This window comes from Carya illinoinensis, chromosome 10 (assembly GCF_018687715.1).
Source record: "Carya illinoinensis cultivar Pawnee chromosome 10, C.illinoinensisPawnee_v1, whole genome shotgun sequence".
NCBI classification, from domain to species: domain Eukaryota; kingdom Viridiplantae; phylum Streptophyta; class Magnoliopsida; order Fagales; family Juglandaceae; genus Carya; species Carya illinoinensis.
Window position 1 is genome coordinate 20,012,386 of NC_056761.1, and position 26,316 is coordinate 20,038,701.

General features: G+C 37.2%; 1 long non-coding RNA gene across 3 annotated transcripts; it reads right to left on the minus strand.

Annotated features, from left to right (window-relative positions):
* Window positions 1–759: 759 nt before the first annotated feature.
* Window positions 760–26,081, minus strand: LOC122278099. 3 transcript variants are annotated; one of them, XR_006229290.1, is made up of 5 exons: window positions 25,198–26,081; window positions 17,399–17,519; window positions 17,115–17,222; window positions 6,136–6,298; window positions 760–1,044 (listed from the first exon to the last, which is right to left on the minus strand). It is a non-coding gene; the product is annotated as an uncharacterized LOC122278099 (long non-coding RNA). The 3 variants fall into 3 exon arrangements; XR_006229289.1 differs by lacking the exon at window positions 25,198–26,081 and adding an exon at window positions 18,670–23,468; XR_006229288.1 differs by having other exon boundaries at window positions 762–1,044; window positions 17,399–17,511.
* Window positions 26,082–26,316: the final 235 nt, after the last annotated feature.

The window sequence follows — 26,316 nt, forward strand, 5'->3', positions numbered from 1 at the left end:
GGGAGAACCACAATAGAAGAGGAGGGCATAGAGGACACAGAAAAGAAATATTATTTTCAAAGAAAATAATATTCTTAAAAATGCATGTATGATGTAATGTAGGTTTATAGCAAAAAAATCCCTTTTGACACACATTATATCCCAAGAATGCACATCAAACAGATTGAGCAGATAATTTATGAGGATCATGAGAAGGTAAATGAACAAAACATACACAGCCAAAGGTACAGAGGTTATTGTAACTAGGTTGCTTACCAAATAAACGGAAATAGGGAGACTCCATGAGTAGAACTTGAGAAGGTAAATGATTAACCAAGTGAGTAGCAGTTTTCAGAGCCTTAATCCAGAACATGGATGGAACAAAGGATTCTAACAAGAGAGTACGTACCACATCTAGGAGATGACAATTTTTGCTTTCGGCTACTCCATTTTGTTGGGGAGTAGCGGGACATGAATGTTGATGAATAATACATTTAGAAGCCAAGAATGCCTGAAACTTAGTAGACAAATATTCATCACCAGAATCTATGTGTAATGCCTTAATAGAAGTAGGGAATTGATTGGCAACATATGCTAAAAACTCAATGAAAGTATGAAAAATCTTAGACTTAAAGTGAAGAAAGTAGACCCAAGTAAATCTGCTATGATCATCAATGAAAGTCACTTAGTATTTAAATTTTTCATGTCAACTAACTGGGGAAGGTCCCCAAACAACACTATGAATAAGTTCAAACCAATGAGAGGCTCTATTAACATGCAAAGGGAAGGGAAGAGTTTTACTTTTACCAAGTTTACAAGAAGCACACTCAAGAGATAAAGAAGAATGTTCTTTATTACCAAGTAAACCAAAGTTCAATACATGAGAAAAGATTTGAGTATTGGGATGGCCTAAACGATAATGCCGCACCATACTAAGATTTGAAACATTATTACAAGCAAAAGACTTAATAGAAAAAACTAAAGAAAGTGCGTGAACAGGAAAAAGTAGTGTAAACAAGTGCCCCACTTTAGGTCCCTTCATGATCAGCTCCCTATTACCTGGTCCTGCACAACACAACCATCACCAAAAAAATTAATAGCACAATTGTTATCAACTAATTGACCAATCGAAATAAGATTCATGGAAAGCTGAGGAGTAAGAAACACATTAGTGAACTTAAAAGAGGCATTTTCGATAGCAGCTATTGGCAAAGAACTGCCATTGGTAGTATGAATAGCAGATTGACCATCATAGGGCTGAACATGACACAAAGCTGTGGGATTATTCGTCATGTGATTAGAGGCACCTAAGTCCATGTACTAGAGTTTAATAGAATTGTTACCTTGGAACCCCATTGCTGATAATGCCAAAATTAGCATCTATTGCACCATTTTGAGTGTGTAGTAACTCATTGTAGGAGGTGCAGGAACAGAGGAGTCACCTAAAGAAAAGCTAGGGGCCGCAGAAGTCACTGCAGGGGGTACAATAATAGAAGTTTGAAATGCCTAGGCCTGACGATTCTGGGGGCGGATATGACAGTCTTCGATAATGTGACCCTTCTTCTTGCAATAAGAGCAGTATTTATTAGAACAATTAGCAGCGATATGCCCAAATGCCTTGCAAGAAAAACACTGTAAGGTGCTAGAATGCGCAGGCGGTCCTTGTCGTTGAGCAGCATAAGCCATAGGGACGACCCTAAACTACCATGAGATTGCTCCAGAGTAACTTGAGTGCTAAGCCGTTGTTCTTCACGAAATAACTCACCAAAACAAACATCAAGAGAAGGAACATGAGAGCAATTCAACAAAGAAGAGCGAACAGATTCATACTCAGGGCAGAGTTTCCTAAGAAACTGATCACGATGACTAGTTTTGTGAAGACGTTGAATAATGGAAAGAGAGGCAACATGAACATCCATGGTAACAAGATCAGAATATTCATTCAAAAAAGTCAGACATGCCGAATAATCATCTTGGATGGAATGATTGTCATGTTGAAACATGGCAATCACATGCTCTAACTAAAAATGACAGGCACCATTATCTTGATGATATACTTTCTTTAAGTAAGTCCACATGGATTGAATGGTGCGATGAGGCTGCAAGTTGGAGACAATATGTGGCTCAACCGAGTCAAGAAGCCAAGAGATAATCTGAGCATCAAGCACAGCCCATGAAGGAGAAGTTGCCGAATCCTTGGATTTATCATAATTGGGTGTACAATTCGTGCCATCAATATGGCCCCAAAGATCTTTCCCCTTGAGGAAAAGTTCAAATTGAAAAGCCCATGTAGAGTAATTTTTGCCCATGAACGTGGCACACATAGGTGCAGAGTCCATCGTAAATAAATGAAAAACCGAGACAAGAAATAACCAAAAAAGAAACTTCAGAGAAGTAAACAACACCAAAAAATACCCACAAAACCAAAACCTAGGAAGAGAAAAAAATAGATGAAAGACTATTCCGAAAATATTGTTCTAAGACTACTGTTCCGAGAGGCTCTTGATACCATGTCAAAGTATTGTGTGAATGGCCAAATTAATTGGCCTTGAGTAATTTGTAGATTATATATAAACTTTACAAGAATTCTATTTTTTTTTTTTATATGAGCTTTACAAGAAGTCTATACATGGAAAGAATGTAATTCCCTGAATGATTCTAGCCTTATATGAAAACTATACTCAATCAAATATGCTAACTGTACAAGCCTAAGTTAATTAAGGAAGGTGAAAATAAGGAAAGAAGAATAATTACTGTCCATTGATAGGTACATGACATGTATTTGGAAACATTAGGCATAAATGTGCCTATTGGAAGAATTGGTAAGACTATTGTACTTGCCCTACAAACCCAATTACACCAGTAATCATACCAACCAAATGTCATGATGCTATTCCGTGTTGCATAAATTTCAAACTGCATGTGTTAATTATTACCATATAAATTAGCATGGGAAATATTCAATGAATAAAGTCATAGATGCATTATCTTCTCCTAAGTGATCATCAATTAGTTAGGAGAATATGTGATATCTATTATTATGGGTCTGAATGGTAGGATAACATGTATTAGTCTTAATAACATATTGTGTAGATTGATGCATTTTATCTACCATTGGCAGATTGATGTTTAGTTGCAAAGCACAATGACGGTTCTGAAAATTTCCTGCTTGTATATAAGGAGGTGGATTGCAGTGGCATTAAATGGAATTCCACCCACCCCTTCCACCCACACCTGCCTAGCTTGTGTTCAAATTATAGCTGCCTAGCAGCTGCTTACTTCAATAGAGGTATTTCCCAACTAAGGAGTATAAAAAAGTATTGCGTTGTGCTGTGTAAAAAAAGGACAGAGATCCCATAGTTTGTACTTGCTCTTCATTAAACTAAATATTATTTGGATCCTAGATTAATGTTCAACAGGATAGATAAGTCATCAAATGAAATATATGTTACCAGTTTTGCAATGGGAATCCCACACATGTATATGTAGATTGTCTATATGCAATGTTGTGGTCACGTGGAGCATTAATCTCCATGAGCATGTTCTGGTAAAACATGAGATATAGGTACGAAAAAATCTACACAACCTCCTACTATTCATACAATCTCCACAAACCACACTTTTTTTTAATGTTTATTATTTTTTTCTTTTATCAAATATTTAATATATGAATAATGAGTAGGAGAATTAAATTAGCAACAAAAATTTGAAGAAATTGTGAGAATAATCTGATTTGAAATGTGGTAATTGGTTGTACAGCAGGTTTGGGTTTGATAATGTATGGGCATGGAAAGTTTTTGGGTTGATATAATTTTAATGTAACCCAAAAAGAAGCACAACAACCATGATTAATAGAATATTACTGGACAACAATTTGTAATATTTTTCATTGTGGCAATTCAATAACTCGTCTGTAAAGTGTATAAACATGATGACTTTTTTCCAATGACATATGCCTATTGTGACGATTAGAAAACGCCCCTATTACAGTGTTTTTGCGACGTTAAATTTTTTCGTTGGGAATGCCTCAATCATTTGCAGTGATTATATATAGTTTTTGCAACAGCAATCAAATGTCGCAATAAATTTTTCCTAGCGAATCCCAATGGAATATGGAATGCTTATTTATAGCAAAATTTTGCTTAATCTCGACAGTGGAAAATCGCTTGAAATAAATTCACTATAAGAAAAAGGTTCTTTTGCGGCAATTTAAGTATTGTTGGGAATAAAATTGCCGCAATAAATCATTAATTCCAACAATTTTGATGTCGCTGCAGACTTTTAATATCAATTTTTGAAACTGGTCTTTTGCATTGATTTTTTGACTTTTGGAAACAGAAAAATTCGCCGTAATATAAAAACACATCATCAAGTTTTTTTGTTTTATAATAACCAGCAGACTTTCATTCATAATAAAACCCAAACAAGTTACAGATGAACTTGGTCTAACCACACATAATGAGCATTACAATCAGGAACTGAACCTAACCAAAGATTAGTATCTGCAATATGCCAAGCGTTTCTAGCCAAATTGTGTGCTACAAGATTGCTCAGCCTTAAGACATGCTTAACTTGAAAGGAATGGAAGTGACATAGAAACTGTTTGATGTCATAAATCAGATTCCCAAAACTAACATCGAAACTTGATTCTCTTGTAAAGCTTTAACCAACAACAAACAGTCACTTTCAAGAATGATATGTGAAATTCCCAGCTGCACAAAAAATTGGAGACCACGAAACATGGCCAACAATTCAATTGCTTCAGGATCGGCCACCTCATGTTCAAGCTTACCAACAGCTATAAGCACATGACCCTGCTCATTCCTAACAATTGCATCAACACCTGCCTTGTGAAGATCATAGAACATAGCACCATCCACATTCAATTTACAAAAGCCAATAGGAGGAGCATGCCAATGACAATGATCATCCAGACTAACTGCAGGAACATATCTAAACTCTTGCTAAAGACATTGCAACTAAAGAGCATGTTGGACCACCTGGCTTATCTACATGTTATGATTCTCAAAAGCTATTTTATTTCTACGAAACCAGAATGCCCAAGCTAAGAGAAAAAAATCTTTCCACAAGATCCTGCTACCCTTTACCTATCACAAGGTGAACAACTTGTAACATAGACCAAGTATCTTGAACTTCCTTTAATAAAGGCATATATACTAGCCAAACTTCTTTAAGGGTAGGACAATGGAAAATAGCATTAGCAATATCTTCTACCTTTGCATTGTAGAAATTGTAGTTAGCATTGATATCCACTCTCCTTTGTTGCAACGTCTGCTTAGAAGGTAACCCCTCATGACAAACCCTCCAAGGAAAAATCTTTATCTTGTTTGGCACCCTCATTTTCCACCCATACTTCCATAACCTGGACTTTGTGCTTGCACAAGATGATTCTGCCCCCCCCCCCCCCCCTCTTTAGAATTGAAGAATCTGAACACTCTATATCCACTCTTGATGGTATAAGTACCATGTCTCTCATGTTTCCAAAATAAACTATCATAGTGCTCTCAGGACAAAGGGTAATCTTGAGAATTTTAGAAGCCACCCTTAAATTGAAGAGAGCTCTAATTTTCTACATATCCCACCATCTTGAAACTGGGTCAATAAGAGAGGAAACCGATAAGTGACTATCAGCAATTGTATCCTCAAGCATCTCCTCTCTCAAAGATTTATGCCCTGGAATCCAAACATCATCCCACACCTTAACTGTTCCCCCATCCCCAATTCGCCACTGACAACCATTCATTAGAGACTTTTTTGCTTCCCAAATTCCTCTCCACGCAAAGGAAGGATATGGACCCAACTTTGACTCAAAAAAAGAGGCATGGGGAAAATATTTAGCCTTATAAAGGTGAAATAGTAGAGAATTATCATGCTTTAAAATTCTCCAAGCCTGTTTTGCAAGTAAAGAAATATTAAAAACTCTTAAGTCTCTAAACCCTAAACCCCCCTTGTATTTTGAGTCACACATAAGATCCCATCTAACCCAATGGATCATTCTTTCTTGAGTTTTTTAGCCCCAACAAAATCGAGCCATCATCCTCTCCATTTCCTTACAAAGCCCATTAGGCAATAAAAAACAACTCATGACATAAGCAGGAATAGATAGAGCCACAGCTTTCAATAAAATTTCCTTACCTCCTTGTGATAATAGTTTTTCTTTCCAACATTGGAGCTTTTCCCGTACTCGACACTTAATCTCAGCAGAAGCACCCTTTTTATCTCTTTCCACCAGTGGGGGTAATCCCAAATACCTCTCATATTATTGTATTGTTGCTCCACTCCACATGGCCATTAAATCCTGCCTCAGAGAAACAGCAACATTAGAATTGAAAACCATAGTAGTCTTGTTCATATTTATTTGTTGGCCCAAAACCCTTTCATACTTTCTGAGTAAAGAGTGGATGTTATGACTAGTATTTGCATCTACTTGAAAAAAAACCACTGAGTCATCAATAGACAACAGATGATTTACCTGTTTTGATGAAATTCTTATTGTGGCAGAACCGTTTAGAAGGGATGGCAAGCTTTTACGTTGGCAAAGTTTTCTCTATTTTGATGAATCTTTCTCTAATGGTGTTCAAGATGGGAAACTATGGGTTTTTTGGCATGAAGATATACATGTTAATATTCTAGATGTATCCAACCAACAAGTTACTTTGTTGATAAATTACACTATGATTGTTTCGGCTATGTATGCAAAATGTATGTACTTGGCATGGAGGCCTCTTTGGTTTGACTTGGTTTCTTTAGGATCTTTGGCTTTCCATGGATCATTATTGGTGATTTTAATATCATTTGGCATGATGGTGAATGGAGGGGTGGGAATCTAAGGTTTCCTTGTGCAATGGAGGAGTTTTCTAATTTTATAGATAATGGAGGGTTGATTGAAGTTCCTTTTACAAGGAATAAATTTTCTTAGTGTAATGGCTAAGTTGGTTTGGCAAGAAGTTGGGCATGTCTAGATAGAGCTCTGTGTAACTCTAGGTATTTGGAATTATATCCTTCGGTTTCTTTGAAATATTTGGCATGCAGGTCTTTGGATCATTCTCCATTAGTACTCGGGTTGATGGACATGCCGGTGCATTATGGTCCCCGTGTTTTTAAGTTTCAACAGATGTGTACTATGCATGATGATTTTTGGAGGATTGTATCACTAGTCTGGCAGGAAGGTAGTTGTGGCTTTGGCTTGTCAAAACTTGCAGTTAAGCTCAAAAGACTTAAAATAGCTCTTTGACGTTGGAATAAGGAGGTTTTTGGCTGGATTGGGGATCATATTAAAAGGTTGGAAGAGAGAGTGGAGGAAGGTGAGGCACAACTCCAAGAAAATTACTCGGAAGATGTTGAAACAAATGTCTTAGCGTCTAAACTGAAACTTACGTCTTGGTTAAAAAGAGAGGAAACTCGGATTGCTCAAAAAATAAAAAATAAAAAACATGTATTGATCATGGGGAGGTAAATTCATCTTTCCTTGCAGCATTACAATTGTGAAAATTATTACAATTCACAATATGCATCTCAGTGACAGACGAATTTTATCCTCCCCGAAAGCCATTCATGATGAAGCCATGCATTATTTTGAGGATTTTCTTCAGGCCTGTTCAAGAGTCTCAACTCCATCTCTCTCACATTTCATTCATGCTAAGGTATCAAAAATGGAGAATTAGAGTATTTGTCGGTGACCTTCAGAACAGGAAATTAAGGATATTTTATTCTCAATTCCGGTTAATAGTAGTCAAGGCCCTAATGGATTTGGGTTAGGTTTTTTTCGTCATTGCTCGTCCCTAGTGAAACCTGAGCTTCTGGGGGCTATACAGGAATTTTTCTTGGGGTTCCTAGGTATTATACTTCTTCCTACCTTGTTTTAATTCCTAAGGTTCCTAATCCTTCATCATTTGATAAATTTAGACCAATAAGCCTATGCTCAGTGGTTTATAAAATCTTCTCTAAATTGTTGGTTGGAAGACTTATGTCAGTCTTGAATAGATTAATTTCTATGGAGCAAGGTGCATTTTTGCTAAGAAGAATTATATTTGATAATATTAATATTACTCAAGAACTGGTTCATGATATTAACAAGTCGGTTAGAGGTGGTAATTTTATGATGAAGATAGACATGGCTAAGGCTTATGATACAGTTGATTGGAACTTTTTATTCCAAGTTTTGTAGGCATTTGGGTTTTCTGTTGATGTTTGTAATCTCATTAAACTGTGTGTCACTACAACTTGGTACTCAGTGGTGATGAATTGTACGACAAAAGGTTTCTTTAAGGGTGGAAGGGATCGTCGTCAAGAGGATCCTATTTTCCCTTACTTATTTATTTCATATTTTCCTTTATGCATTTTTATCAAACTCTTAGTGTTCTTCTACCTTTATCAAGCTTGATTATCAAACACTATTCCCCACTAGAAATCACCCCATCTAAGAACAGTCACAATTTCACTTTCCTCCTCCGTAAGAGCCAAGCGCTCATACAGAAGATTCAAATCTTCTGCCATGAAACAAACACCACTTTCGTTACAAGAAAAACCTTTCACTCTGAAAGGAAAGAAAACTGTAAAACAATGCTTACACAGTGGCAAGAAGGAAACGCCTAAACTGTCACAGAATAGAGCATAGCGAGAGAACTTGATTTGAATGCCATCATCATCAAGTTTTGAAATGGCCATTTACAGTGATTTTTTCACTTTTTGTGATGTAAAATTCACTATAAAATGTTAAAAAACTGGTTCCATAAGTGGCTCGATGGAATTGGTGTTTTTAAGAGCAAATCACTCGCGTGCCAAAATGCACCACAATGCCCTTTCCCCCCGGAACCCCATTTCACATTTGAGAAAGCCCAGCACCCAGTCTTAGAAATCACCGTCGCGCACTCACTTCCACCCTCCCCCTCCCTTCGAAGACTTTCTTTCCTCCCCCTCACCAGAGTCTTTGAAGCCTTAGCCCAATCCCTATCCCCATCCCTCGAAATCCATTGAAGCCCTAGCATATGAAGTTTCATCAACCATGACTCTAGGTGTTTATTTAATCAGTGTGTTTATTTTCTCGATTTCATTTTTGTATTCTTTTTTTGGGTGCCAAAGGTCCTTATCTTCTCGATGATTAGGAGACCCAATTCCTTAAGCTATTGCTTTTTTCAGTTTGCTTGAATTTGTGTATTTTGTGATATGCATCTAGTTCATAGGACAAAGCCTTCCTTTTATGTAGCCGTGCATGCTCTGCTAGGTTTTACACTTTGTGTGGTGCAGTCCTTTCATGGGTAGTGATGAGTGGCCCTCCAGTGGGTTGGAGCAGAATAAGCTAGTAGGCCCCCTCTAGTGGGGTTGGAGCATTCTGCCGAAAACTCCAATGAGGCAAGCGATCGTAGAACTTTAGTGGAGGCACTGCAATGGCCTATCCCTCCTCCAAAATTCCAAATCCCTATATGGCGTCCTAAGGTAATTAACAATGAACTTGGCTTTGTTTTTTCGGATAATGAGATGGAGAGGGCTGCTGAGGATTTAACGTTTGCTTTGGTTCTAAAGTTTCTGAATACTAGACCATCCATTGATGTTCTGAGGAATCATATTATCAAATCTTGGGGGTTTAGTGAGGTGCCTATGATCAGCTTTATGGATGATTTTCACATCCTCTTGCACTTAGCGAATGAAAAAGATTATCTCCATGCATGGGCACGAGATGTTAGTTGGTGGCAGGAGTGCAATTTAGGCTTTTTAGTTGGTTCGTGGGGTTTGATGTTAAAAAAGAACCATCCATTGCTCCCCAATAGATTTTCTTGCCAGGCCTTCCTTTGCATCTTTATCTATTGGATTGCCTCCAAAGTTTTGCTACCAAGTTTTGAATAATCTTGGGCACAGATAATGCAACTATTTACATAACTTGGGCAACAGGGGCGAGGTTGTGCATTGAAGTGGATCTTTGAGATGAGCTGATTGTAGGTTTTCCTGTGATGTTTGGGAAAAGCTAGATATGGCAATTGGTTAGATACGAGAAGCCAGGCTTTTACTGTAACAAGTGCTTTAGACAAGGGCATATTGAAGTAGTTTGTAGGAGTGGCCAACGTGCTATACGCAACATTGCCGTGAATAAACAGGGGAAATTGAGTGGCAAGAAAGAGGAAAACATGACTTGGAAGGAAGTGGGATGGAAGCCTCCGATTGTTGAGATAACGAATGAGGAAGGACTTAAGGCAGTTGAGCCTTAGGATAATGCTGAATCTAGCAAGGAGGGGGTCAGCACAGTGGAGAAAAGTAAAGCAATTGTGATAGTGAATCATATGGCCCAGATGGAAGGCATGGATGGGGAGAGAACTTGCAAAGGAAAGGGGGGCTCTGTACCTCTAGTTATTACTGAATCTATATCAGGATCTCAAACTGGAAATAGTCAAGCCATTGAAGATGGTCTCGTCCCGCATGTAGTCCTATAACCATGCTGTGTTCCTAACCGTGTTGCAGACGAGGTGAGACGTGCAAAGGGGAGGGGGGTTGTGTACCTCCAGTTTTAAAGAATCATTGCTAGGATCTCCAATGTGGAATAGTCATGTCATTGAAGCAGGTCTCGTCCCACATGTTGACATAGAACCTTCTCATGTTCATAACCGTGTTGTAAAAGAGGTGATTGTTCAAGAGATTATGCATGAAGAAGTGGAAGAGATGTCGGGCAGGGTGCAAACATTGATGTGTAAAAAAAAATTCAATGCTTTATCGGAGCAGGAAACAGTTTCGGTGATTAATACTAACAAGGATTACACCTTGGACCCTGTTGACTCGTGGATAGGGGAGGGAGTATCCAATGAAGAAAGAACTATTGACCCAAGGAGATCTAAGAGAGCTAAGGCTCGACCCCTCAAACTTTTTAATGCTTGAAAATATTTTAGTGTGGAATGTCTGTGGGTTGGGCGCTTCCAAGAGAAGGTTACGTGGTTTGATCCTTGAGATGAAAATTTCAATTTTGAATATTTCTAATACATTTCAGGTAGTTGAGAAAATTCAAAAGTGGGCATGTCGAATTGGGTTTCACAAGTATACTTCAAATGTGGAAGAGGGAGGCAAAATTTGGCTTTGTTGGATAGAGGATATAGACATGAACTTGGTAGCTGTGTCTAGTCAATCCTTCACAGGTTTGTTCTCTCTTAATGGGGAGATGATTATGGTTTCTTTCATTTATGCAAAATGTTCATTGATCGAGCATCATGAGTTATGGGCTCATTTGAGCAATATAAATTGCACAGGTATTCCTTGGGTTGTTAGGGAGACTTTAACATTATTTGGGCTGACTCTAAAAGAAGGGGTGAGAACCCAAGATCTCAGCTGGCTATGAGTCAATTTAATAATTGCATTGATAACTGTGGGCAGTTAGAGTGGAATCTCTCTGGTAAAGAACTTTCTTGGTGTAATGGACAATAGTGCCTAGCTTGTAGCTGGGCTAAGCTTGATCGAATCTTGGTTAATAATGTTTTTATGGTCAAGGGTGGTGGTGCTAAGGCCAGGCTTCTCAATCGCAGCACTTCAAATCACTCGCCCCTTTTTCTCTAGTTGACACCTTCCTTTCACAGGTATGGTTCGACTCCCTTTTGTTTCCAGAATATGTGGTTATTGCATAAAGATTTTCTTAGGGTGGCTCGGGAGGCTTGGTGTGTGGAGACCTTAGGAGTTACCAGTCTGATTAAGCTAGTTGGAAAGTTAAAGAAGATGAAAGTCATACTTCGTGCTTGGAATAAAAATACCTTTGGCAAGGTGGCTATTTGCATTCGAAAAATTAAAGAGCAGATTGAAGTTCTTGAGGAAAGTCTTCAAAATGGCTTTTCTATCTAGTTAGACACCAAATTGTTGAGGTCCAAGATTGAGTTGGAATCTTGGATGCAGAGGGAAAATGCGCGTCTCACTCAACAGGCTAAGAAAAAATGGATTCAAGAGGGGCATCGTAATTCTAAATTTTTTCATGTTGTTATTGCTCAAAGTCATAGGAATTCGAGCGTCCAGTCCATGCGAATTTCAGAAGATGTAAATCTTTCTTCTTCGAAACATGTTCAATAGGGGGCAGTGAAATACTTTGAGGAATTTTTAGGTCAGTCTGCGAATGGCGCCACTCCTGATTTTTCATCTCTCATTCAGCCGTGCTTTGTGGATAGTGATTGGGATGCTTTCTTGTCTAAGTCGTCGGAAGTTGAGGTAGAGAGGTGTTTGCTTCAATTGCTTTAGACTCTAATCTTGCCCCCTGACTGGTTAGGATCTGCTTTTTACACTACTTGTTGGGACTTCATCAAACATGACATCATGGCGGCCACAGTGAAGGAATTTTTTCAAGGTATAAGTTTGCCCTGCTTCTACTCTTCCTCTTTTATTATGCTGATTCCAAAGGTGCCAAATCCCATGAGCTTTGATAAGTTTTGACCGATAAGCCCTTGTAATGTGATGTACAAAGTTTTTGCTAAACTACTTGTTAATTGTTTATCTCTAGTCCTTGGCAAGATTATTTCTCCTGAACATGGTGCCTTTGTAGCGGGGCACAGTATCTTCCAAAATATTTCATTAACTCAAAAATTTCTTAAAATGCTGCATAAGAAGGCGAGGGAAGGTAATTTGTTTATGTAAATAGATATGAGTAAGGCATACGACCAAGTGGATTGGTGGTTTCTAATGCTTGTCCTTTGCTCTTTTGGGATTCCTGAACATTTTTGCAAGCTTGTTTGGAATTGTGTTTCCACTCCTTGGTTTTCTGTCATGATGAATGGTACATATAAAGGTTTCTTTAAATCAGAGATGGGTCTTTGTCAAGGTGACTCTTTATCCCCCTACCTCTTTATTCTGGTCCAGGAAGTCCTTTCTCGACTTTTCTCCAAGAGGTTGAGGGAGGGGAGAATTCAATGCTTCTCTATGCCTTCTAGTGCCCCTATGTTGTCTTACCTTTTGTATGCAGAAGATATTGAGATTTTTCTTAATGCTTCTAAGCGCATGGTTAGGGCTTTGATGGAGATTTTTCGTACGTTGAGGCTTGTCGGGCCAAAAGATTAATTATGATAAGTCTGCAGTGTTCTGGTTTAAGTGGTTACTGCCTAGTCGTACTAGAGAAATCTTGGCTGATACTGGTTTCTCTCAGGGTCAATTTTCTTTCACCTATTTGGGAGCTCCTATAATGGATGGCAGGCTCAAAGTTGCCCATTTTGACCCTCTTATGGAGAGAGTCGTGAAAAAGCTGGCTGGTTGGAAAAATAGATTGTTATCGGAAGCTGGTCGGTTGATCCTCTTGAGGCACGTTCTCACAAGCATGCCTATTCATTTGCTCTCAGTGGTTCACATGCCTAATATAGTGAAGAGGAAATTAACCCGCATGTTTGCCACTTTCTTTTGGGGTGATGAGGATGGGAAAAAGAAAAGGAATTGGAGGGCTTGGAAAAAAATGAGTGTACCATGTGAAGAGGGGGGTGTGGGTGTGAGGGACCTTGATGAGGTTCAATAGGCTATGTTCCTAAAGTTTGGCTGGGAACCTTTGACGTAGGACTCTCTTTGGGCTAAATGTTTTTGTGCTAAATATGTGAAAAATAATCATATTTCTTTGCTTCAAGAGGGGCGGCTTGGCTCTCAATTTTGGAATCATGTTCTTAAAGGCATCCCATTGCTACTTCAAAATTCTCAATGGAAAGTGAGGGAAGGTATGATAAATTTATGAAAGTTGGACCCTTATATAAAAAGGGTGAGTCATATCTCTAAGTCTCATCTTTACGTGCAAGATTTGGTCGTTTGGAATTGTTGGGACGTGGAGAAACTTAATGCTCTTGTAGGTCCTCATTTGGCCGGTGAGGTTCTGGCTTTGGTTGGTGGGGTGAAAAATAAAGAGGATGTGTTGGTATGGACCCTTGATAAACATGGTGAGTTATCTACCAAGTCAACTTGGGAGATTATTCGTGTCAAATTCCCAAAAGTTGATAGTGCAGCTTGGATATGGAACAAATGGTTGCCTGGCAAGATATCTATCTGTATGTAGAAAGCTTATTTTAATTGTCTTAGTGTGGATGATCCACAAGCTTGGTATTCCGGTCGTGTCTTGTTGCAACTGTTGTGAGAACCGCCAATGTGAAGATCTTAATCATGTCCTAGGTAGTGGAGATTTTGCTAGTGCCCTTTGGAGGAAAGTGTCTGTCGAGATGGGGTTTTCGTTTGTGGCTATTCAAAGTTGGAGGAAATGTATTTCAGCTTGGTTTAGCCGTGCTACACTTCAGACCCAAATAGGAATCATTACCGGATTACTTCTGTCCATTGTTGTGTGGAGATTGTGGCAACATCGCTGTAATGCTTGGATGGAAAATAGGAGGGAGTCTATGAATGAAGTTTGGCACTCGATTAAATTTTGGGTGCATGTGATGATGGACAATATTTCCAAAGTTGCTAAGCTAAGTACTGGGGACTCTAGGCTTCTTGCGCTACTTCATATCCCCCCTATCCTTCCTAAACATAAAAATGAAAGGGTGGTTTGGTGGTCCAAACTGGCTCAAAGTTGTATCAAATTGAATGTGGATGGGAGTAGTCTTGGGAATCTGGGGAGTGGAGGTGGTGGTGGAGTGCTTCAAGGCAAGGATGGTAAACTTATTTTTGCTTTCTCAAAACCTTTTGGGCCATGTACTAATATTGAGGCTGAACTTCATGCCTTGCTTCTGCATCTTTGCAGAATTGTCGGTTGGAGGGAGGTTGATATTGATTATGATTCTCAGGTGGTTGTTTCCTAGGTTAATTCCAAAACTTGCTCCCTTTGGTATTTGTGGGATTTTTGGGACCAAATTGTTGATCATCTTGAGGTGATGGATGTTGAATGCCACCATTGCTTCCAGGAAGGGAACTCTGTGGTGCACGCCTTAGCAAAAGACGGTGCACATGGTGTGGACATGTTTTACTTGGATATTCAGAGTCTTCCTCATGATATTAGAGGTCTTGCTAGACTTGATAAATTGGGTTTAGCCTACATTCGTATTTAGTTTCGTTGTTGTGGCTTGCTTGCGTCTTCCAAGTTTGGTTTATTGCATCTTTTGCTAGGCATGTTTAGAGGTCTTTCTAGGCAGGCTTAGACATTTTTTCTCTACGCTTGTTTAGTGGTTTTTAGGTGTGTTTAGAGGTGTTTCTGTTCTGTTTGGGTGATTTGTGTTTGGGGGTGTTTTTTTTTTTTTTTGTGTTATTTAAGTAATCTCTCGTTTGTTTTTCTTGTTCCACGGTATTCCTCCGCCACAACTTAAGATTTTTAATAAACTTGGGATGTGGCCACTATTGGACATGTGGCTATTGGCTCTTTAAAAAATGAAAACCAAATCTAGTTCGTAGGAGCTGTATTTTACAATACCTTGATTTTTGGATTGCTATGTAAGTTTAAGACCTAGCCCCTGTCCATCACCTACCCGTGAAAATAATATGGTGTTCTTGGATTTATGTTTTTATGTATAAATTGTGCTAGATGTTGCATTTCTTCAAATCTGCCTGGTATAGTTTGAGCATAAAGAAGGTAAGTTGCTCTATTTCTTCTTCCAAGGAAAATATATATATATATATATTTTAAGTAAACAAGTTTTATTGATCAAAGAATAGGCATAGCCCAGTAGAAATACAATAACAACTATCAATTATAGTTGATAGAAGAATTTCCCACACAAGTAAAGTCTGCAAAATAATTGCAGGATATCAATTATTTAAGTTCAATATTACCTTTGAAAAAAGGAAAGTTGTTGGCTGATCTTCAGCAAGCATGAGCTTGTGGGCATATAATACTAGATATATGTAGAAAAATGCAGGACCAGAACACAATCATTATCCTATATAATATTTTCATATAGTGCCACAAGACCCAATGACCATACTGGTTATGGGTTATGTCAGAGAAATAGTTCACACCCATTGTATTCATTTAGCTTAATCATTTTTTTAAATATTATGTTGAGTTATTTAGCTTCTCAATTTATATTCATTTATATTCATTCATATATAGCCATAGCTCAATCCAAAAACCAATATAAGTGATGTTGAACATTTCAGTTGCTAATCCGTTTTCCTAGTGGCCATGTCTTGCAGAATGGATACTCTTCACTTCTATCATTCACACAAATTGACATTAATAATACAGTGACAAAATTGAGTAGTAAGGGAAATTACCATGAAAATATGGATTTCTTTGTTTGTTTCATTCTTTTTTTCTTCTTTAAAGTATTTTCTTCTTCTTCTTTTTTTCTTTATGTTGCCCTAGCTCTTTGTGTACATGGAGTTATTGTTACTGCTTGTGTTTTCCTAATCAATTCATATTTATAATTTTTGTCTTGTGTATATCATTGCATAAACAAATAACTGTTTATGTAAACATCTGACTATTAGATTTATGAAGAAGAACTGAAAAGTGTTTTGGTTCTATTTTAAGATGTTGGGCATCATTTGAAGATAGCCCTCTATTTTAGTGAAAGCTTTTGCTTTGACTCCATTTTTTGGTTAGCTAAAAGAGATAGTTCCACATAGAATATAGATCAAAATGATATAGAAAGTATCTCTACATTTCATTTGTCTAGCTCTACCCCTTAGGTTGCTGTGATGCAAAATTGATGGTCATGCCGCCATTGATGAAGAACATATCTTACTTTCAATGATCTTTGCCAGATTGGAAAAATAAAACAAATGTTTAAATAAAGAACTCATCCTACTTTTCTACCTTGCACATAGATCATCATGATCATCAAGATCAAACAAGAAAAGAACATCTAAAACTTTTTAGGCTAAGAAATTCTTGAGCATGCTTGCAAGTAATAAGAATCATGCTCTTGTATTAATCCTGGTTACTTTAGAATTGGGGCGAGTTATAAGGATCGTGCTAGCTAGGAGGCATTACAAACACCCAATATCAGATCTTGTATTTGATAAAATTATGCTAAATTGTATCTACAAAGGTTATAACACTTCATTGGTTTGTTAGCATAAGCCTCCAGACACATGGCATTAATATTTGCATGGTTTAACTGTAGATTATAAGTATATGAAACATAGTAACATTTGGGAAATTTTTTGATAAGATGTTGTGATAGACATTCTTTAGCATATTTATTGGCTATAGAATAACTATAAGACTATTGTGAGCTAATAATCAGTACAATTACCTCATCTATGGTGAGCCCATTTAAGTACTTTTCTATGTGCTTCTTGGTTATTGTACTAGTTTGATCACCATATATTTTACCATCCAACTTGGTTGATGGAGAGAATTCCTGTAGATAAATTAGAATGGGTATGTTTTGACATATGAAACATGACATACTTGGTTTAGCAGCTGAGAAGACAGGAAAAGAAATTGAACTTAAACATATATATCATATATAGATTTCAAAACTTCTTCCAAGTTCATTCATTTTTCTATATGTTTCTTGTTGAAAGAGTATCTTACACATAGATTAATGAAAGCTTATGTTTACTTGGAGACGACAAATGATGATGGGGTTTACTCTAGCCAACATTTCCATTGCAAATTCTTCATCAGTCCTCAGGCAGACCCATCCCCTGCTCCCCTAGATCATTAAAATAACCAAATTAAAGTGAAATAAATAATCAAATAAAAAATATACCCTATATATTGTTTGCCCCCTTTCCCCCTTTTATAATAATAAGGTAGGATCTTCAATAAATAGCTGCCAGACAAAAGTTTCATGGATATATTAGGCTTTGATGAATTACATGGATATGGTTGTATGCATGCATTCATTCATATTCTAATAATATAACCTTAGATGTAAAAGAAATTTATGTCCAAATAATATGCCACATGGTTTTAAACATGTTGGGGTTGTTAGTTGCTGTCATGTTAAATGTACGCTTATTGAATATTGATATTTCTTTATACTCTTTTTAATATTGAGAAGATCTTCTATTTTTAATATTAAGTTTCAATCATTTTTTGGCTATGTTTAACCCTTTATGACTATGTATTAAACTAGTGGAGATGAGAATGTATTTTTTTAACATTTTTCTTCAAGATGAATAGCCTAAGTAAGCAACCAAGGATTTTATTCAAACTAGTAGGTTCGATTAGAATTTTCTGGTTTGCCGAGAGCTACTCTTGCTGTTTATGCTATGCTTTCACAAAAAAATGATGTTTCTTCTCAAGTTTTCTTCAACTCTAGTATGATTAGTTTATGTATTTGTTTGTATGAAAACTATTGGCAACAAGGGACCAAAACCAGCCATCATCTAAGATTTAGCTCTTCATTTAATTTGGTTTCAACAGGTTACTAAAAAGCTGTCAAATGCCATTTGTGGTGAAAATTCCAGATTTTTTATACTTCCTTGTTCCATTTAATTTCTAAGTAAATTCCTATCATTTGTACATTCTTAACCCACAATCTTTATATATCTTTCATGTAGAAAGCTCAATGACCATTATTGGACAGCAAACATGCTATTAGTCATGTTCATGAATTCATCATAAATGCTTGAAATGAGGAGTTTTAAAGTTTTGGCTTAGTGCTAAGCATGGAGAGAAGTTAACTGGGTTGAAGCTGTGCTTTGTAGTTGATTTTCCCCAAGTGAAGAGGAGGTAAGGAAAGTGCTTTGTAGTTGATTTTCCCTATTTGGTTTTAGGTGAAAGGTGTTTTGTCGTGTAATTGAATTAAGAGAAGTTGACAAGTAAGGCTCATGATTATAATAATTTATATATTTTACCTTCATTTGGTTTATTCGTGGCCCCTTCACTGATGCATTGTTTGTGTTTGTCTCCTTGGACTGTCTTTGAAGTTCCAAACTGTCACCCATTCAAAATTTGTGAAAAAATGCTAGGTAAATGAAGTTCCAAACTGTCTTTGAAGTTCCAGACTGATGCATTTAAAGGGAAGGAAATGCCTTTTATGTTTTCTACTTTATTCATGTGCATGTTTTGTTAGAAATTGCTGGTACTACTTTATTTGATCTCACAGTGCTTATTGGCTAAGAATTGTGCCAATAAGAACGGTGAGATCGAATTTCCCCTCATTGTTCCCAATTTCTTCTCAGTATATTTCCTTTAGTTTTTTATTATTCATGCACTTTGGTGTGGATGTTTTGTAGTGAGTAGAGGGTTCTAGAGGGAAAAGAAAAATATCATCCTAAAATAAAAGTTGCCTAAATGAATGAGACATGGTTTCCCATTTTTCAGTAATGACAGATGCAGGGTTTCCATTAGGTATAATGAATCTATGAGTAGGTCCTGTACATATATATACATATACATACATACATAGGACCTACTCATTGTCATGGTTTCTTGGGCTTTTAGAAGGGGAGGGGGGGTGATGGTGAGAGATAGTTGCTTGTATCTTTTGGATGAATAGGTAAGATCTACATCGGTTAACTGTCTTGTGTACGATCAGTTCAATGAATAGCCAAATAGAATTTTAAAGTCATTACTAACCTTCAGCTTCCCAGTTTTGTTCTCTTCCCTTCTTAGACTTGTTTTGCCACTTTATGATGGTTAAAATGTCAAGACGCTTCTTTAGTAGTCTCCAATTTGGTGGAACCTACAGTGAAGGTAATCGTTGATCGCCTCCAAACAAATGGGACAGAGTATTCACAAAATTCAGGTGTAGTATAATGTCAGGAATGCAGTCACATGGAGTCTCTTAAAGAGACTCGGGCAGACTAAAAAGGGTGTGTGTTAAGGAACTAAATATTTTGTGGTGGTTTTTGAATTATAGGCTGGTAGGGTGTTTTTGGGGGATGAAACAGGATGTTCAGGATGTTTAAAGCAATGCATTAAGTAGTTATACTATATAGTATGTGGTTGTGTGTTGTCATCAATGGGGTTACACGACCAACAAATAGTTTTGTGGGTGTTTGGAGTTGTCTAAAAATTGCACGATCATAGTAAACATTGGTAACACTGCAAACCAGAAGCTGAGGTCGGATTACATGCCATGTAAGTAATGATTATAATGGACTCTATTAAATTCTTTGATTAGAAATATCTACACCTCTTATTTACTTACTAACACTCATTGTGTCGATGTTTTGTATCCACCTTACAGGTTGAAGAAGCCAAATAGTGTTTATGTGGACAACCTCCAGAATAGGCACTTGCTAGACACAAGACAATGCAGTTTGGGATGGGCCTCGAGACAAGGGTTTGGTTTTAGCTTACTTAAGTAGTTATCAGTTTTTTTAGTTTAGTACTAAAAAGTGCACCCTATTTTCCTTTAGTCCTTGCTCTAAAATTCATTTGATGTTTGCTTATTTTTGGACTTTTAGCTATTGCTTGGTCATTAAAATTTCTATTCTATAGGGGAAAGTATGAGTGGCAGAGAATGAGACCTTTTTTTTTTTTTTTTTTTTTTTCTGAAATGGGATACTAACTTCATTGATTATGCTGAAAACAGCTCAGAGATTACAATTGATTGAATGCACAGAGGGCACTCTTCAATGTCATATACATCTTCATCTAATTGTAAGGTAGATTCTGCTAGCTTGTGAGTTGCTTGGTTGCCTTCTCGATAGATATTTGATGCCTTCCAATTGCCACCGCTTGAGAAGATGATCTTTGCATCTTCAACTAAGAGCCCCCTAGACTCTAGTTGCTTTCCATTCCCTGCAATAAGTTGATAACTTGCTTTGAGTCCCCTTCTAGGTGGATTTGGTTGAGGCTTAATTCTTTGCAAAAGGTGGCTGCCACTACTAAACCATAAGATTCTGCTTCTAAAGCTTTCTTTGCTAAAGGTCTCCTTTCTCTTAGTGCTCCAATAACGTAGTCTTGGTGGTCTCTAACAAGAACTCCCAACCCCATTATACCTGTTTCTATATTTAGGGTTGCATCCCCGTTGACCTTGTATGTTCCTCTAGCTAGTTTCTTCCATGACAGAACTTTCTGGTGATCATGCTGTTGGTGGTCACGTTGGGGCCTATTTGCTTCTTTGTAGTCAGTCGTTTTGGCTCCTTGTATAATGTTATTTGGATGCTTAAAACCCTTCCCATGAATGAGATCATTTCTCCTAGACCATATGCCCCTCATCGTGATAGCACATTCCTCGAGTTCATATGTATCCAGCTTTTGATTCAGCTTTGACCGCATAGAAAAATAGATCATTTTGGAAAGACATCTTTTGGGTCTTGATACATCCCTGGTTCCACACATCCCTAGCTGCGGTACAGCCCCATAGTGCATGACCAGAGGTTTTGGGTTCAAGTTTGCAAATAAGGCATTTACTATTTTCAATTATTTTCCTTATTTTCAGATTGTCTTGGGTGGGTAGTGCTTCTTTGCATGCTCTCCATATGAAATGCTTGATTGCAGGAGCCACTTTCACTTTCCATAGCCTTTTCCACACCCCTATTTCCATCTGTTTGTTTGAATTCTTCCCCAATTCTTCTGCCTCTATTTGCTTTTGGTAGTGGTATCCACTTTTACAGAATATAGGCCATTGTTAGTAAGGTGCCAAGTAAGTCTATTTTCCCTGCCTCTGGCACTGATTGGTATGGATGTTATGGCCTTGATTTCCTCTTCTGAAAACATCTCCATTAGGAGTTCTTCATTCCATCTCCTCTGTCCTGGTTCAACCAAATCACACACTTTTTCACACCAGCAGTCAAGTTCTCTGGGAGAAATCACTTGGAAGTGAGGAAGGGATGGAATCCAGTTTGCAGTCTAGATGTTGATGCTACGCCCATTCCCCATTCTCCACATAAGGCCTAATTTGAGGGTTTGCAATCCAGCTAAGATGCTTCTCCAAGCAAAAAAGGGACCGGCTCCTAGTTTGGCATCCAAAAGTTTCCCTGCATTGAAATACTTCTGTTTTAATACTCTGGAAACAAGTAAGGAAGGGTCTTGTATCATTCTCTAGTTTTGCTTGGCAAGCATTGCTAGGTTGAAAGCTTTGAGGTCCTTAAAACCGAGGCTTCCCTTCTCTTTTGCTAAACTAAGTTGGTCCCAAGGGATCCACTAAATCTTAGATGAGTCCTCGTTAAAGCCCCACCAAAACTTTCTTAAAAGTTGGTTTAGCTTTTTGGTTATGGACTCTGGGAGTAGAAACATTCCCATCGAGTAAAGTGGGATGGTTTGGAGTACTACTTTGAGTAGAGTTTCTTTGCCTGCTGAGGAAAGCTGGTTAGTTTTCCAGTTTACAATACGTGACTAAGTTCTGTCTATAAGGCAGTGGAATGCTCTAACTTTAGTTCTTCCCAAGATAGCTGGTAGACCGAGGTATTTCTCAAAGGTCCCAGTGGATTTGATTCCAATATGTTGTAAAACATGGGCCTGCATCTCTTTCTTAGTACTCTTGCTGAAAAAGATTGATGATTTGTCTCTATTAAGAACTTGTCCTGAGGCCTGCTCATAGATATCCAAAATGGCCATGATATTTGAGAGTTCCAAAGGGGATGCTTGGCAGAACAGTAAACTGTCATCTGCAAAGAATAGATGACTTACTCTTGTGGATCCTCTACCAATTGGTACATTAGAGATGTCCCCCCTCTCTTCAGCTTTGTGTAGTAGAGCTGATAGGGCTTCAGCACAGAGGATAAATATGTATGGGGATATTGGGTCTCCTTGGCGAATTCCTCTAGTAGGCTTAAAGTTCTGTTGAGGCTCTCCATTAATCAATATTGAGTAGGAGACAAAATTAAGGCACTTTTGAACCAGTTGGATCCATTGAGGAGGGAAGCCTAGTTTGGTCATAATGGCTTTCACAAAGACCCATTCCACCCTGTCATATTCTAGTGGAGAACCTCATAGGCTACAAGTGTGTTGTCTGAAATGAGCCTTCCAGGAACAAAGGCACTTTGATTCATAGAAACCAGCTGAGGGAGGATCAGTTTCATCCTGTTCGCAAGTGTTTTCGAAACTACTTTGTAAAGCACATTGCACAGGCTTATAGGCATATATTCAGCTACCTTCCTTGGATTTGTGACCTTTGGTATGAGGGTAATGTAGGTATCATTCACTTCATTTAGAGATCCATTGTGGTTCAGAACTTGGAGAGCAAAATAGCATACATATTTCCCTACCACATCCCAATTTTTCTGATAGAATTGTGCAGGAAATCCATCAGGGCCTGGGGACCCTAGTGGATTCATTTGGAATAAGGTCATTCTTACTTCATCCTTTGTAAAGGGTTTGCTCAAACATAACTTCATCTCAGCTGTAATTGTTGGTTGAAGCCCAGACAAGCAGGTTTCAATGTTAGTAGGCAGTGAAGAGTTCAATAAGGATGAGAAAAAACTTGTGAATGTTGAGCCAATCTCCTTTTGCTCAGTGACTATGTTTCCATGTGGGCCAGTTATGGACTTAATAGTGTTAATCTTCCTTCTATGAGTAGCTTGCATGTGGAAATAGCAGTGTTTTTGTCTCCATTTTTCAGCCAGTTGACTCGTGGTGAAATGTGCTTCCAAGTGTAGAAGTGTTAAGTTGTATCAAGGATTAGTCCAGGATCGTATTCCACAGGGACAATGGGTTATCAAAGCGTATAAGAGATTTGTGAGTAACAAATGGATCAAGTATGAGAGATGAAAATAAAATTCAAATGCAATGCAAAAAGATAATCGAAATTGAAATTAGAGTTTCTAAAAGAAAACAAATTAACGAACACTTGGGTTGGGTATGAGACTCTCTTTATTTCGGATTCTAGATAATTTTCTCGATTAACAATCCAGTCAAGGCATTGATAAACGGAAGATAAAAAGTTATGCTCAAGTTTTGCAATATTTTTTTTCTAAGGGATTCTCTACCTTACTAGCCAAACACACATTAACAAACAACTGAGAGAGGCCTTGATAGTTTTCAAGCTTTTGTTGTGCCTTACGTCAACAACAAAACAAGAGCAAGAGCTGCAATCTATTTTCAATTTAAATCTGACTAGTACCGTAGTAAAATCAACAATTAACAACAAAATATTGCATTGATCTAGAATCCAAAACAAATCAAGCTTCGTTCCATAACCCAAGCTTCAAAAATTAGCTACACATTATGTTTCTAGCGATAAAAATAAATCTAAGTTGAGTCATGACAAAACCTGAGAAAATATCCGAATGAGATAAATCCTAAAGATGTTGCCACTGCCCGCAGGAGAACAAATACTAAAATAAAAACTGAAACGTAAATTGCAGAAAATAGAATGAAGAGCAACCATGAAAAATAAAACAAAAAAACAGTCGAATAAAAATAAAGATACTGTCTGAAACGAAAATGAAATAAAAATAAAACTGCTGCAACACCGAATGAAAATGAAAGAAAGTAATAAACTCCAAGCTAAGCTACTGCTGTAGTCGAATAAAAAAAAAACCAAAAGAAAGTGCAAGAAAGATAAACTCGCTGCGCAAAAACTAAAACAAAAGAAAGAAAATAAAAATACAAACTAACCTACTCAACTCCTAGCTTAAACGAAAAAGAAAACAAATGAAAGAAAATAAAAATCTAAGCTAAGCTACTCTACGAAATGAAAGAAAGAAGAAGCTAAGTGACTCGGTTTCGAATGTGCTTCCAAGTGTAGAAGTGTCAAGTTGTATCAAGGATAAGTCCAGGATCGTATTCCACAGGGACAAAGGGTTATCAAAGTATTTGTGGCATTTTTTTTTTTACGTAAAAGAGATATCGAGTACAAGAGATGAAAATAAATATGAATCTATGCTTCTAAAATTATCCAAAACCAAGAGATTTAAGGAAAAAGTGTAGAAGTTGAATTAAACTTGCAAGAAGCAATAAAACAAACACTTGGGATGCAATTTTTGCCCATTTCTAATTTGAAATTGGTTTTACCTCTAAGTTCATCTTCTCTCAACCATTTTCTCATTTCAAGAGATTATGATCGGTTAAATAAACAATAAGCACACTTTTTCAGTATAATCAAGGTTCTTGACAGATTTTATATCAAGTGTAAAAGTGCAAGAAAGTTATCAAAGTCTTGTTACAAGTTCAAGCATCAATCGTGCCTTCATGTCTACGACTGATCAAGTTCAAGAACATAGAATTTTAATCCTTCCCATATGTAAAATGAAATATAATCTATCAAGTTAATCATTTAAAATTCCATAATCTTGAAGAAAATCCGACCCCAAACAGTCATGAGCTACTCATTGAATCCCAAGCTAAAATTCTAGTCTATCATTTTTAAATTAACTAAATGTCTAAAAATGATAAATCTTAATATTTTAAATTGTTGTATGAAAATAAAGATAGAAGAATAAAAATAACAAGCTGAAACCAAAACTTAAAGGAAGTAAAATAAAAATGACCGAATGTGAGCAGCCCAAGCCGTCTCCCCCAGTTCTGCAATAATCCAAAATAGAAAAATGAAGCAAGCTGCCGCCGAATGAAATCCTTCGCTCTGCGTCTCCACAAAACTAACCAAAGAAAAAAATAAAAAGAACTCCCAACCAGCGAGCGGAAGGGTTCCGTCCCCTCAAAACTAAAAACCAAAAGAAACTAAAAAGGAATCAATCTCTGCCCAGCCTTACGCCGACAGTCCTCTATCTCTAAAGAAAACAAAACAAAGAAAAGAAAAGAAAAAATATATCAAGCAGCCGCCTCTCGTCTAGAAGAACTTAGCAAGAAAATAAAATTCAAAGCTAGCCAAGAGAGAGGGACCCCACCGATCCTCACAAGAAAAAAATAAAATAAAATAAAATAAATAACTAAAGGGTGAGGGAGAGCTACCCACGCCTTCTAGTAAAGCCAAAAAAATAATGATGGCCCACTAAAATTTGCCGTCCAAACCAAGTGCTCCCTCTGGAACCAAAACAAAGTGAAAAGATAAAAAACAAAAACAGCCCAAAAAGTCAAGCCTCCAGCCGTGAATCCAAAATGCAAAACCCACTCTCTCCTGCTGCCTCAAAAGTCTAAATGAAAAGTAAAGAGAAATAAAACTCAAAACTACTCTCCTCTTAGTGGAAATGAAAAGAAAACCTAAGAAAATGACATGGTAAAAGAAAAGCTACCTACCAACGAAAAGTAAAAAGTAAAAAAAAAACTAAAAACAAGCCCCTTCCGTCTAAACCGGAAGCAATACCAAATAAAAAATAAAAAAAATAAAATGCCCAATAACAATCCCATAATCACGAAATTGCCCCTTGCATCTTTAATCTATTGTGAGGTCATCTTCAGCCCTTCCTTCTCACGAAAAATACCCTACATCAATTCAAATTAAGTGTTCATAATGAAAAAAATAAAATTGAGATATTAATTCTAATATGGCCTAAAAGCTGTATTATAAACCCTTTTAAGTGTAAAAATATCAGAATTTATTAATTTACTCAAATTTCATAATCTATTCCATAATTAAGTGCTTAATTCATTTTGGTTAAACAATTTAGTCACTTTAGCAACTTAATTATGTGGTTTTGACACTTTATCAC